Source organism: Triturus cristatus, chromosome 8 (genome assembly GCF_964204655.1).
Source record: "Triturus cristatus chromosome 8, aTriCri1.1, whole genome shotgun sequence".
NCBI lineage: Eukaryota > Metazoa > Chordata > Amphibia > Caudata > Salamandridae > Triturus > Triturus cristatus.
In genome coordinates this window covers 1,144,694,756-1,144,710,939 of record NC_140591.1, presented here as the reverse complement: position 1 = coordinate 1,144,710,939, position 16,184 = coordinate 1,144,694,756, and the positions used below count along the sequence as shown (strand labels likewise).

The following is a 16,184-nucleotide window of genomic DNA, read 5'->3' as shown; positions in this document are numbered from 1 at the left end:
TACATCGCTATGAATTAACCGTCCACAACCCAGTTTCCTCTCCTATTACTCATTGACTTTATGTTTGTCTTTGGCCATGTATAACTTCACTGCCTTTGGCTAGGTTACAGCTAAAGATATACCATATACATGCATACAGAGAGAGAATTATCTACACTTCCTTCAACATTTGTATTTTTTAGCTAGTCCTAAAGACCAGGAGACTACAAAGCAGCATAACTCTAAATCCACAACACAATTAAATAGGATTGTCAGTGGTGTCCTTGCCACCTCTTCAGCAGACACACAGACACGGGCGCTCTGAATGTCAGCACAGGGATCTGGTACACCTGTGGTAGCGACACTTTACACAGTTGGGCCAATATGCCACCCCTCCTGTGACCCAGATAAAAAGGTCTGGTCACATAAGGATCATGCCACCACCTTGCTATACACTAGAAATCATTACAGGGAGACTAGTCATCCGTCACTATGCAGAAAATGCTTGGTGCACTGCCACAGGTCCAGGATCAAACTCATATCAAGGAACAGACCTAGGCCTTCACTCAGACTCTAGATTAGTGTGAGGCGGAGGCCCAAAAACTCAACACACAGGATACCAGATACTTGCAGCTTGGTCCTCACGGCATCGGGCACAACTGTTTAGCATGCACTGGACATTCCCATCCCAGCACTGGTTCTCAATAACAAATAAAAATTGTCAAACTAGCAGACTTTCAGATGTGGTATGCGGCCAAGAGATCAAGGTTTATCTTGGATAGTTGTGGCCGAAGTATAATGATAGACTGTAAATTAGACCATTGTGAGTAAGTTATGCACTTTTTGCCGGCCTTAATATTTATGACATCTCTATAGAATTGTTATTAGATTGTACACATACTCTGTATTTCTACAGAGCATACTTGTATCTACAGATCGTGCATAGATCCAGAGTCTGAGAAAGGCAAAAACTAAATAAAAAGTCTATTTACTTGCTACCAAGCTGTGAGGTTATAGAGCAGCAGGGTACTCTGTTTCTCTCGGTGGCTGTTGGGTGTGGCAACCACATTTGAATTTGATGCTGCTCCTGATTCGACTACAAACCGTACCCAGCCAGGACCAAATAAATTAGATTGTCTGTGAACTAAGTATATGCAGCATATCGAGGTGAAGTAGAACCCGCCACTGCTACTTGCATCAAAACACTTTATATGTGAGGACAGTGCGGCATGTCCCAATGTGACACAGGCGGGAAAGTTTCTAGCGCCAGCTTGTAATCTGGTCCTAGCTCAAGAACAGCTGCCAGGACCAGAATCCATCTGGAGCCCACTCTATTCAGACTATTCCAGCACTAGACTTGAGTACATTTTCATTATGCAATCAAGGATTTATACTATTAGGATGAGGGCATTTTTTTCTTCATAATTTATCCTGCTTTGATAATGAATTGGATGGGAGTTGCTCTTTTTGAGCAAAAATACTTTGCAGAGAGAATATAAATATAAAAATCTTATATGTGTGGTCTATATGATATATCATGGTCAATTTATGACTGTTCTGTTGTTGAACTTGTTATTTTGCAGAATACCGTTGTATACACAACTTCCTTTAAATATAAAACACACCATGGTTTGGTTTGATTTCATTTGTGTTGCAACCTCAATTCACTCCAATTTGTAAAACAAGGTATCATCATTTTAAATGCTCTGTGTGAGAGCCTTGTAGCTTCAGCATTCTTTTGAATACTTCACATCAAAAGCTCTTGCTCAGGCAATTCCACTCTGAAGACATGGCAGCTCCGCGAAGATACCATTTGAGAGTCTAGTGATCACAGCAGTACCTGCATTAAGCCCCAGGTATTTCCATTGTCGCCCCATCCATTAATGAGACCAGTCCCTCCACGCGTCTCACGAGAAATAATGCCAGCAATCAAGGCTGGATCCACACATAGCCTTCGGCCAACATTGAGGATTTTGGTTTTATATCCTTCCATGTGCATCAAGTCAGTGTTCGCCATTGTATGCGAAGCCTGAACTCCTGCAGAATAAGGAAAGACAAACTTTATAAGTCAACTTGAATACATTTGTGTACATTTTATATCACATGTTCAACTCCATTCAGTGACAGTGAACACTGATCTTCCATTTCTTGCATGAGGTTACAATTACTGCACTCACCACATCAAGAACAGATGATCAACTGACCTATGAGAGAAGGTGGAAGCACAAGGCTTTAGGCAACTAGTGACTAGTATATTCCATTCTCTCAGACACAATGCAAGACTTTTCCTCATTAGTGATGCTATTGAATAACCTAGTAATTCAGTAAATTGTATTAGTATTTAGTAGATCTTCTCCTGGCATCTTTTAGAAGCAGATATTGATCAATAGAGACTCCTAAATTGCCATAGTTCAGATTCTGAGGCAGGAGCAGACCACCTTTGGTAAGAATGCCTAAGAACACCCATCCACATATGCGTGTGCGCATATCAGCAAATCAGCACGTTATTAAACATATACTGCACCCTTACAAAGACACTTCTGCCCTCAGAACAAGTGGCTCGTAAAATGACTTGGATTTTCTCCACCTTCTAGGATACCATTTACGGGAATACTTGTATCTCTGAGGATTGCAAAAACCCAGGGTATTACAAGTGGGACCCTTAGGGTTCCCGTAGAAATGCATTACCAGGACAATCTGTCATTCTAGCTCAGATTCCTTTAGTAACTTCCTGTTTTACTCTTGATGTTCACACAGAAATGTTGGTTATCTCTAACAGATGAAATCTCTGTGTGAAAAACAATAGCTCTCATAATTCTGATGTGGCCTGTAACTGCGCAAAATTGGAATTAAGAGGCCATTCGTAATGAGAGCCAAACTAATAATTTAGACTTCTGAGCCCCATTGAGGCAGTGGTGCTGGAAAAGATTTTAGAGCAGGGGTGCTGCCATGAATATTACATCACTGAACACATTGGGGCTGAGAAAAGTGTAGAATTTAGCCTTCCCATTCAGCAATAAGTTGGTAAGGGTGTGGCATGTAGCTTGTGGGGAATTGTTTTAGGACTGTGTCACAAAACCACTAATCCTTTATGGGTTTCCGGAGTTGCGTGCTTCAACAGCCCATCAGGGGTAACAAGTGCTATATAAATACAAACCTTTTTTCCTCTTCTATACTTCTGCTATCCTTCCGAATCCAAATAACTGACTAACCTATCCACCACTTAAAATTTACTCGCATGTTTCACTATACTAATTCAACGCTAATCCTCTATGGGTCCCGGAGTAGCGTGCTACTTGCTGAAAAAGTGCTTTGATGCCTCGTCAGGTGTAGTAAGCACTATACAAATGCAATTTCAATACAATCTATATGCTTTCAATGTACTTAAGGATCTATATAATTATCACTATCTTCTTATTTAGCATTTCCAATGCACCCTATTTCTCAGTCTATACTTCTCTCACTATATCTTCTACTCCAACTTTCTGACTCATCTCAAACTTCTTTCTACTACTCTTTCCAATGCACTACCAATTTCTCACCCTTTACATTTCTCAATATATCCTCTACATCCACTCTCTCATTTATCCCAAACCCCATACCACTACTATAATCCCCCAAAATAACCCTTTCTAGACTCTCCCTACTTTACCCCTCCTTGCATCATCTGACACCTCTTTTACTATACTGATCCACCAAAACAAACCTTTCTAGACTCTTCCGCTCCAAATTCCCCTTTTACTCATCCAAAAGCCTCCTTCTACTGCTATGACCTCCATAATAAATAAATAAATAATTATCGAAATCCTTCACTCTTCTATCCCTCCACTATCCTTTTCAATCAAAATAACAGACTAACATGTTCACTTCTCAAATTCCATATTCCACTACACTAGTTCACCACCAATCCTTTAAGGGTTCCAGAGTAGCGTGCTACTTGCCAATAAAGCTTTTAAACACCTCGTCAGGGTTACAAGCGCTATATAATTGCAAACCTTTTTCCCTTTTCAGCCCCTCCCCAACCCTTCTCAATCCAAATAACTGACTAACATACCCACCACTCAAATTACTTTCATGTTTCACCATACTAATTCAACATTAATCTTTATGGGTTCCAGAGTAGCGTGCTACTCGCCAAAAAAAACCTTCAAAACCCAATCAGGGGTAGCAAGCGCTATATAAATGAAATGAAATGAAAAAACGATTTATAGAGCGCTATAGTTGCCCTGAGGCGTCCCGGCGCTAGAAATCAAGAACACATCTTCCAGTGAGATAGTACCAACAAGGGATAGACTTACTCAAAGAGGAAAGTTTTAAGTTGCTTCCGGAAGGTCAACAAATTAGGATTAAATCTAAGGTGCAAGGGAAGTGAGTTCCATAGCTTGGGCGTGTTGTGTGTAAAGGATCGGCCTCCAGCTCTGGATCTCTTAATCTTAGGAACTTTTGCTAAAAAAGCCTGAGAGGAGCGAAGTTCCTTTTTTGGATAGTAGGGGGTAAGCAGAGCATGATTGATTGCAGGGCCAGCTTTCCAATAGGCTTGGTGAGCAATAAAAAACCTCATTCCCTCTTCTATCCCACCGCCTACCCTTCTCTATCCAAATACCTGAATAACATATCCACCACTCAAATTACTTCATAGTTCACTACATTAATTTTCAACACTAATCCTTTATGGGTTCCGGAGTAGCGTGCTACTCACCAGAAAAGTGCTTCAACACCCATCAGGGGTAACAGGTGCTATATGAATGCAAACCTTTCTTCCCCTTCTATCCCTCCACTATCCTTCTCACTCCAAATAACTGACTAATATTCCACCACTCAAATTACTTTCATATTTCACCATACTAATTCACCACTAATTCTTTATGGCAATTACAATACAATACAATACAAATATATTACTAAAGCATGGTATGGTAGGTCCAGTAGCGGCCGCTGCATAACTCAAATGGAGGACGGGGAATTAGGGAAATGATAATACAATAAAAAAATTACCTGTCCTGCCACCGATGCTGCCAGTCGCCTCAGTGCTCCTCTTCTCTCCTGTTGCTGATGGTGTCCTACCAGGCCGTAGGATAACAGTACATGATCCCCACCCAATCGTGGTGCTGCTCTAAATAGCATGAGAGCATCACCAGGATTGGTCTGAGCAGCCTGGTTTGCCGACATGTGCACTTTACAGTGCACCTACCACTCCTCCTTGCCATGGCTTGGCCTGCCCCTGCCCCAGCCAAGCATTCCTGGCTCAGTATGTGAAATATTGTTTTACTATCATTTTATTTTTGCAGCTGATGATGCCATAGCAGAGGAGCTCATTGTCATTTACAGACAGCGTACTTTCCATTGGAATGGCCACTAACTTTGCACTAACATAATTCAACTAATAAAACTATATAGAACACAAACAATAATGTGTGGAAATCTAGTTTCAGTGAATATTTGTCACTTGCATATCACCTACTAAAGTAACTTGATTTGCTTGATCTTATTAAAATATTTGCTTCCATCACGCTTCAGAATTACGAAAAAAAAAGCACTTAGGGCCTGATTACCTTGACGGTCGGACCACCACCTAGAACACGTCAACAGAATGAGGATTCCTGCCACCTCATAATGATTGCAGGAGGATGTATGGTAGTCGGAGAGACCAACCGTCACGGATTTACCCGTCAGTCGGTCGGAGGAGCAGTAATACCTACAATGGTGGCGGTGCCTGCCAGGCACTGCCGTAGGTATTACAATGTTACTTTCTGCCGGCCTATTGCTGCCAAACTGCGTTGACACCGTGACCTTTTCCTGACGCTCTCTGGAGTTTTTGACTGTTTATAGCATTTTTTTAAAAGCATTTTAGGACTGTGGGGGAATTGCTGGGATTTCGTGGTGGTTTTTGGGCTGATCTCGCTTCCACTTCTGTGTCCCTCGGTAGGCTGAGCGCTGATTTGTTCATCTACTCCAATCAGCAGCTCAACTGGGAGGAGCCAGTTGTGCCCCCCGCTCGTAATGCCTGCCAGGGCGCAGACGATCATTGCTGCCAGACTGTGTTGACACTGTGAGCTTTTCCTGATGCTCTCTGGTGTTTTTAACTGTTTATAGCATTTGTTTAAAAGCATTTTAGGATTGTGGGGGAATTGCTGGGATTTCGTGGTGGTTTTTGGACTGATCTCGCTTCCACATCCATGAGAGACGCTTAGCAGCCATTGTTTAATCCTATGGTTCACTTTACACCCACACGGATGATAGTCCGCTATTGCTCAATTTGCGCTTCCACCTCATTGATGCCTGCTTCCCCCACCACAACTGTACCCTGCCCATTGACTTCCAATTTGGTCAAAATCCTGCGAGTAAAAAAAGGTTCTGCACTGAAACTAGACTGCCTGGTGTCCACTATTGTCTTCTGGTCCTTTTCGTTTTCAACAATTCAGCTCTGTCTTGCCCTTCTTAATGTTGGAACCCGGACACATGGCAATTTCAGCTATTATAAGATAGACTGTTACAGTAATCTTACAGTAATCCAGTTTTTATAAGAATATAAAATCATCTCTGCGCCTCAGTTCAACATTGAACAGCCAATCTTGTTATAGGAGCCCCTCTTTCCAGCCATACCACCTCAGTTTGAAAATCCTTACATTGGCTCCTAATTAAACCACAAATTATCTTTAAAAATCTTTGCAACATTCCAGCTCTTGTTCCCGACCTTCACAGAGTCCCTAGGCACTGAAAAGCACATGGTGGGTGCTTTACTTTCTCAGTAAGTCCCATTTTTCTTTGGAAAGAGGTTGTCGAAGAACTTTGTCTCTGCTCCAATTACTTCACCTTCAGAAAGACCCCGAAAACACTTATTTTGTGTTGACATCGGCTGCCGTCTTTGACGTGGACCCTGCCTTTACTATTCAGTGCCAGGAGACCTTGTGGGTGACAAAGTGCTATAGCACTTTGAGGCTTCGACTATTTCCCCACCTGTACCAGCCAATCAAACTTTCAGATGATCGCCATGCTTTATATCTTCTTCAGGATATGTGAATAGAGAAGTTGTCAAACTCTACATTCGTTTCTGTCCAGTCTGGAGTGGGACGATCTAGGAATGCAGTATCCTTTACTGCAATTTTTCTGGATAGCTTGGGTGCTATGGCAGTAGTATTTATTTAATTTACTTTGTGGATTTATGTAATACTTAGTAGACCAAGGCAGTAACACAGTTGGTACGTTACATAAACTGCATTGAAACCTACTCTGCTTAATCTTGTATAGGAAGATAAACTGTCTAAAGGACTTGGATTATAGTACAGAACATTGAAAGGCAGCAGTTCATATTTTCCACTTGTACAATAATTTGTTCAGTTTGTCCAAGGGTAGAGCTGTTAGGGAAGTACGAAGTTTGACAGATGCAACACCAATATTCTATTCTTCCAAAAAAGTAGATCACATTATGAAGTGATGTTTAAAAGTAGTTGCTTCATCTCTTGTTGACTTTAATATTTTTGTCTTGTTAGGCTGGCTGCCTTCGGCATTGCTTGAGTCATTGAAGAGTCTGTTCTTAGATGAAGTCTGTTGGCTACTCCCATGTATTTATTGCCAGATTTGAGATAATCTTCCTGCTACCTTATTTAGTCCACAATAGGGCATGGCAGTTTAGAGGCTAGCAGCTTTTTCTCCACTGGCATGTGTGCACTGCTGAAGCCTGAGGCCAGTTTAAAAGTAGCCCTGGGTGGCAGGACAGTTTTTAAAAAAGTAAATTGTGCTCAAACTCAATTTTGGGGTTTGTGGCACTTAGAAATGGATAACCTGCAATGTTTTGGCATATTAGGAGCCCCCAGGGTCTGCCCTAGGTGTCCCAGGGGTGAGCGGTCAGGTGTTTATAAGGTAGACCCTTATAACATAAGTTTTATATGCCCTGGGTTAAGTGAAATTTCACAATTCACTCGCCACTTTGTGATAAAGTGCTGCCCAAATTTGACTTTGATGCTAGGAGCAATGTGGATGGAGGATCTGCAATACTTCTACAGAATCAGAACCTGTAAAGTCTCCCCTAGTTGCCACATTGGGTGGGGGTCCTGTAGATATAAGCAAAGTACTTAGAAAATATGTTTTTGTAGGTCCTGGTGCTGGCAAATGAGCCAAGTCACATAGGTTAACATGGCAGGAAGTTAACCAATAACTCTTGATAGGAGAAGGCCAAAAGTACCATTCAAAGACTTCCAGAATGGTATTACTAAACACAATATGATATGGTTGAATTTCTCCTAAAGTGTACGTACAAGAAGTTATAATACTTTCTTGTTTGTAAGTCCAGATTTAGCCTTCCAGTGGTCTGTCCTGATTGGTCAGAGTTAAGCGGATTAGCCAGGCTGCTTTAAAGAGGTGATAAAGAGGCCCTGGGTTAACCAGCTCTTCTGGGAGGGCAGTGTGCTGTTCCACAGGAATGCCAGGGCAGGGGTAGGAGTCGTAAACCATGGTCTTCAAAGAGAAAGGAAGAATCCAGTGTCATTTACAACTCTAAACTTTTCACCTCAGCCAGAGCTAGGCTTATGGAAGGAATGCACAGATGCAAGGGGGAGAGTTTATGAAACGTAGCCATCCTAGGGATGTGTTTAGCCAGCTCTTACCTCCCCTCCCTCTTTGAAAAACAGCCATTAAGAATTTGGAGGATTTGATGTACTCTGGGACAAAATAGTGCCACACTCTACAGGATGTGGTCATTTCTTGGGGAGTTGACCTGCTCCAATTGGTCATCAGTGACCTCTTGCGTGACCCAGAGAACTTGGAATACGTATCTGGGAGGGGCAGAGTCTCTGAGATCTGTTGCTTAAAACTTAAGAAAGCAAGACGTTACTATGCTGAGAATTTTGAGGTGTAACTTCTAAAGGCCTGCCCTCAGAAGACTGCACCATCTGAAACTACAGCCCTGTGGACTACCTTGCTGTAAAAGTACTAAAGAGTGGACTCCCCTGCAAGCTACAGGTTAACAGAGCTCACCGGGACATCCCCATAAAGAATCCCCAGCTTGGATTACCAGTGGATTTGTAAGGGTTTTGTTCAAGTGGATTGCGGAATTGAAGTTTCACACTTTCAAGGACTCTCTTGGAGATTCCAGAACCTTGGATTGTGTGTTGGATACTTTGGGACCTGCAACAAGAACTTCAGGAAAGAGTTCTAACTGGACCCAGCCTTCTGGAGGGGGCTGCACAATAGAATGGTGAGAGATCCTCCAGAATGTGAATATGTCCCTCTCAGAGCAAATAAAATGACTAAAAGGGGCACTGTTGGTTTCTAAGCACTAGAAAGTGACTAATCTTTAAAAATTCATATCTCTGGTTCCCTACAGTGGATTTTTTGTTTGTGTTGGTGTCATTTAAAAAATAAAAATATTTCCTATTTTCATAATTAGGTGTTGGATGTTTTATTTTGTGTTGTGTCTTAATTATTTACTGAATTGGTGTTTTTAAATGCTTTACATACCTGTCGTTGAAGTTAAGCCTGCCTGCTCGCAGCCACGTTACCAAGGGTTGAGCATAGAAATAATTTTCTAAGACCTATTTTAAGCCCTATAATGTGTTTGTGGCCTTATTGCCAGTGGCAGACCTAAATTTCCTCCTACCAATAATCCACTTTCCAACATTTTGTGCTCAGCGGTGCGGATTTGGACTTGTGTTTAAAGATACACCTTTCAATAAAGTGAATTAAGATTATAAAAATCCACTAAATTGCCTTAGAACAAAACTTTTGAGTTTGATTTTTGGAATTTGGACTGAATTGTTTTTAATCCATTGTTTTAATTTTTCCAACTTGTTCTACCTCTGTTGTGCCTAGTTTAGTGGTGGTGACCCAAAACTAGGGAACCATGGAGCTGGACCTGGCTAAACTGTTCCAGCTCAAGATGGGTGATCTTAGGGTACAGTCTAGGCTTAGGGGGCTGCCTGCTTCCAAGAAGCTTAGGAAGGCAGGGTTGATTGAGTCCCTAAAGGCCTGGGATGGGGTAGCTGAGGAGAGTCAAGGGGGGATAGAGGGTGAGCCCCCAACCTCACTCCAAAGGGGGGTGAGGATGATGCATCTTCCATTTTGTCTAGTGTATGCCATCTTCTGAGCTGCAGCATACCTGTGTCCCAGATTGTACTGAGCAGTGTCCAGGAAGTGGTAAGGAGGCAGACTAGTGCTGTCTCTCTCCTAAAAAAGTTAAAAAACAACTTCCCCTACCTGTGATTCCATCATCTTTTTTTCTTTTTTCTTTTTTTTTTACTGTCTTTGCCTGTGGTTGTTACAGTTTAAAATTGTAGTTTTAACCTGCCTATGATTGCATAATTTATTACCTGCTTTGTGTTTAAACTTGTGTTTGTTCCTGCCCGTGACTGCTTCCATTTAACCTGTTGAATTCTGCTACTTGCAGTACAAACTCTGTAGGTTTTCCATCTCATTCCCCGTGACTACCAGTTTTTCCCTCCAAATTTGTCCTTTACTCTGTGCTAAGACATGTATGTTAAGCAGTGCACCCAGCCACCATTTTGTGTTAACAAGTCAGTAACACCAACCCCCCCTTCCCCCGCAGCAACAGGGATATTCTACATCAGAAAGTGCTCTGAGATAGCAGTAATCTGCTGTGTGCTGTTTAAACTGTATTTAATAGGGACTGTGCACTTCGTTTTTTGGCTAGGAGAGGGAGTAAAGTTTTATTCAATCAGTATTGCTGGTGTACAAGTTTGTTAGGCCCTTACCTGCAGAAGTCCAAAGTGTGGATTGAGCCTGTCTGTCTCCTAGGAGATTTTTTAATAGAGCAGCAGCTCCCAACTCCCTGGCCAGCAAATCTTGTCTGAGGTGGCTGGGAACTTATATAGTCTGCTATTGTTTGGTACATGTGCACACTGATTTGTGGTTGTATCTGGTGTTTCTATTGGATTAGGGTTAGTGTCCTCATTGGTTGGGTATATGAGGGTTCTGATTGGTTTCTGGGTCTGTGATTCAATCAATGTAGGATTGGGACTTGGGGGCTGGGGCAAGGACTTCTATTGGAAGTAGGGACTAGGGCTTCCTTTGTTATTGGTTGTTGGGACTAGGGTGGGACTAGGGGTAAGGTTAGGCCTTTAATTGGAAGTAGCGATTAGGATTTCTGGTGTGATTGGAACTCATATAAGGATAGTAGAGGGATAGAAGAGTGGAGGATTTTTTTTTCGGTCTTAGCAGCAGGAGGATGCTTTTGGATGAGTAAAAATGGTTTTTGGAGGGGAAGAGTCAGAGGGAAGAGGGACGAGTTTAGAGAGGTTTGTTTAGGGGGATCGGTATAGTAAAAGAGGTGTCAGATGATGCAAGGAGGGGTAGAGTAGGAAAGAGTCTAGAAAGGGTTATTTTGGGGATCATAGTAGTGGTATGGGGTTTGTGATAAGTGAGAGAGTGGATGTATAGGATAGATAGATAGATAGATAGATAGATAGATAGATAGATAGATAGATAGATAGATAGATAGATAGATAGATAGATAGATAGATAGATAGATAGATAGATAGATAGATAGATAGATAGATAGATAGATAGATAGATAGATAGATAGATAGATAGATAGATAGATAGATAGATAGATAGATAGATAGATAGATAGATAGATAGATAGATAGATAGATAGATAGATAGATAGATAGATAGAGTAGTGTATTGGAAAGAGTAGTATAAAGTAGTTTGAGATGAGTCAGAAAGTTGGGCTAGAAGATATATTGAGGGAAGCATATGCTGAGAAATAGGGTAGTGCATTGGAAAAGCCAAATAAGAAGAAAGTGATAAATATATAGACCCATAAGTACATTGAAAGTATATAGATGCATAAAAGAGATAAGTATAGGTAGATGAAAGATTTTGATAGAGAAACAGGATGAGAAATAGGGTAGTGCATTGGATATGCTTTTTCAGGAGAAAAGTAACAGATGCACAGATCCTAGTACATGGAGGTACATAGATGCACAATGAAAGCAGGTACATGTAGACCAAAGATGATTTTTTTTAAACATAATTATTCTACATGTTTATACAAAGCAATTCACAAAAATAGGTACATATCTCTAGAGAAAATAAATGCTTATATACAGAGGGATTTGGCGTAAATTTCTATTTGCGTATGGTGCTTATGTGGGGCAGAGTCAATTCTTGACTAGTTTTCTGAAGATAAGGTGGTTGTCGGTGGATCTTATGTTGGAGGGTAAAGAGTTCCATATTTTGGCTCATTTAACAGAGAAGGATGTGCCACCCATGGTTTTATTCTTGTATCTTGGAATTTTGAGGCGAGATGCCCCTTTAGAGTTGAGGTTCCTTTGTTGAAAATGTTTGGTGATTTTATTCCTGATGAAGAGTAGTCCCATTCCATGTATTGCTTTGTGTGTGATACAAAGTAGCTTGAACATGGACTCAGTGTGTGCAACAGTAAGAAAAGTGTTGAACTCAGGAGGGGTTAAATGAACTATTCCCACTCCAGTAGTTGCAACAGCACAGAAAGCGTTCTGCTGAGGAGGGGTTACATTTACAATTCCCACTCCAGTGTGTGCAACAGTAGGGAAAGCATTGGATTCAGGAGGGATTCAATTTACTATTCCCACTCCAGTAGTTGCAACGGCAGGGATAGCTTTGGACTCAGGAGGGGTACAATTTAATATTCTCACTCCAGTGTGTGCAAAAGTAGGGAAACATTGGACTCAGGAGGGGGTAAGTTTACTATTCCCACTCCAGTAGGTGCGATAGTAGGGAAAGTGTTGGACTCAGGAAAGGTTCAATTTACTATTCCCACACCAGACAATGAAAGCGTTGGATTCAGGAGGGGTAAAAATTACTATTCCCATTCATTTCACTGGTACAGTACTGAGAGAGTATGTCACTTCAAACATATAACATATTTTAACAACTCTATTATATACCCCAAAATATTAAACTCTATGGGGCCGATTCCGATCCGGGTCGGAAGGGCACCGAACGCGATCCGGCCGGAAAAACTACGAGCGTATGTGTTTTTTCCGGCCGACTCGTACAGCTGTACGAACGAGCAAGTACAATGCGAGCTACATGAAATTCACCGACCGAGTCGTTTCCGGGTCCGAACTGTTCCATACGTCTCGGTTGTAAGCTAACCGTGGCGTGCAATGGATGCGATTCACGACCGAGCCAGTACGATGCACGCGTTGGACGGCCTGTGCGAGCCGGAGTGTCTGGCTCGCAAATTGTCCGGGTGGTTGCCTTTGGGGGTCCGCGTCGGACCCCCTGTCACCCGCAGCCCTACGACACGGACACAGGGGGAGACCCATGGGTCTCCCCAACACAGGCATGTATGGTGCGGATGGTACCGACGCATACCCACTGTAGACGGTGCACTTGTCCGCGACGTACCCATTCAGTCAATGGGAGCCCATGTACGCGTCGTACGACCGGCTCCCATTGACTTCTATGGGAGTACAACTGAACCGGCAGCATATGGCCGCATCGTACTCGCTCAGTTGGACTGCAGGACTCCGGCTCGGTCAGAAAACAATCCGGATCCGGTTCGGTCAGAGTGCTTTCTGACCCGGATCGGAATCGGCCCCTAAATGTAAAAATTAAGGGCCTCATGTAGGTAGCCCAATACAGGTCGGTAACGGCCGATTTTCGGTAAATATACCGTTACCGACCGGTATTTAGGCTTTTGATATGTAGGGGGATCATTTCTGTATTCCGTAATTTACCGAATTAGTAAAATTACCGAATTGGTAATTTTACCGATTCGGTAAATACCGAATACAGAAATTAGATGTAGGGGGAGTGTGTGGTGGGTGTGGGGATTCGTTATTTACCACCAACTGAAAGTTGGTGGTAAATGACGAATGTCTCAGTTAAGGCATTATTCGGCCCTTAGATGTGTGCAATGTGGCAGACACACATGCCCTCAGGGCATGTATGTGTGCCACATGTGCACACATGCAGGAATCAGGGGTGCAACAGGGTGTCAATGTGACACCCTGCCACCCTTGATTGAGCTCCCCCCATTACCGATTCGGTATTTACCGATTCGGTAATGGTAACTGGCTTCCCATTGATTCCTATGGGCCTTCTGGCCCATAGGAATCAATGAGATACAGGTTACCATTACCGAATCGGTAAATACCGATTCTAAAATACCGACACTTACCGAATCGGTATTTTTTTACCTACATTACATTTACCGATTCATAAATACCGAATCGGTAAAATTCGGTATTTAAGAATCGGTAAATGTAATTTACCTACATATGGCCCTAAAAGTCTTAATTTTCACAAAAATTTTAAAATAACATACATTTTACAATTTTTAATAACTATTATCAATCAACACATATATTTGTAATATAATTAAAGTACCACATGATATTCCCACAAAAATTAGCAGCCAACAAATAAAATGTAATAGAAATAAAAAAGTAATAGAAAAAACTTTATACAAAACAAATATTTTTTTTAAGATTACTTAAATTACTTCCCCCATTCCCATTCCTCTACAAATTAAACAACATACCAAAAATATAACTTAACAGATATAAGTTCACATTTAGCATACATTTTCAATTAAATAATTAATATTAAAGTAATATGTAATTATCAATACATGATTTCTATTTAATTTTCCACCCTGTATCCCTAAAAACACAACCCGAACCTGACATATAATTAATTAGCAATTCAATAATTAATAATTATTTAATTTATTAAACAACCTGCACCTAACATATAATTTAAATAATGTGAAAATTACACAATTCACACAATTCATTATCAATTAAATAATCAATACCAATTTAAATTAGTTATGAATTAGTTATAATTAATTTACTTCCCAACCTGTACTTCTACAAATCCCACAACCCGCATCTAAAACATAACTTAAAAAATAAATACATTAATTGTTTTTTAATTATTATCCATTAAATAATTTTAAAAAAGTATTAATTATTTAAAATTTATTTATTTCCTACCTTGTACCCCTACAAACCCCATCTAAAACATAAGGTAAAAATACATTAATGACACTATTTACATAATTATCAGCTAAATATTTAATAATAAATAAATCTTAATTATTAATGGATTAAAATTAGATTACTGCCCACCCTATACCCGCACACAACCCAGAACCCGCTACGATACTAGAAATTACAATAAACAGTTAAATAAAAATTACATTAGAAAATAACTAAACATTTACAAACTATCTTAAAAACATTAACAATAACTACACAAACAATTTATAACATATACAATTAAAACATGTACTAAAATACATACAAATAATTTTAAAACTATAATATTAACAGCTATATTATTGTAAATGGAATCAATAACATAGATATTTTGAACATCGAAATTAACAACATAGATATTTTTGTAAATAGTATAAACAGAGATATTTTTGACATCGATATTACTTTTCTTAGAAAATCAATATTCTTGTCAATGATATTTCTGCATCACGATATTTGTGGATCACGATATGAAAAAATCAATATTTCTGCATCTTGAAATTTTTTACTCAATATTTTGTCCAAATACCTGGAAGTAGAGGAAGCTGTACTGTTGGGAATGGTGCAAACCACCACACAAACTCAGATAACAAAGAGCAGGACCAGTGGACTGCCACCTCTATGAAAGTCATTTTGAAAAAGTGAGGGACCTAGGAGACATAAGTACTTTGCAGCATGGGAGCCAGAACCAAACCCAGCAGCGTTGCAAGCACAAGATGATGGTACATCTGCAGAGAGTACTGTGTTAATTTCAGTGCGTGTCCATGCATTGTCTCTAACCTCTTCTGCATGGTCTTTGAGTTTGTAGGAACCTCCACGTTACCATTTCCAGCCACAAGGGAAAGGGAAGATTTTCTTTTGCCCCCTAAGTCAGACTCTAGGCTGAAATAAGTAACTCTGATTCCACAAACAATTCTTAAGAGCTAATGGAGCCTACACATAAGTGTCAAGATCCCCCAGTTCCAGCTGGTGAACTATTAATCCAAAGAGCATGACGCAGGTAATTCTGATTCCACAACCATAACTAAAGACCTAAATGAACCTACACATAAATTTCAAGATTCCCCAGTTCCATTTTATGAACTAGTAATCCAATGAGCATCTTTGGTCTATGGGTATTCATTGTGAACTCAACATTGACTAAAGAAACAGACTTTTTGAGATATAGTCTTTTAAAGTTCGATATTCCAAATGGGACAAATATTTGGGTAGTGG

General features: G+C 40.6%; 1 pseudogene; it reads right to left on the bottom strand.

The window, feature by feature from the left end:
- The window catches only part of LOC146805519 (lysozyme g-like), a 76,078-nt pseudogene that overhangs the window by 58,277 nt on the left and 1,617 nt on the right, over positions 1–16,184 (bottom strand).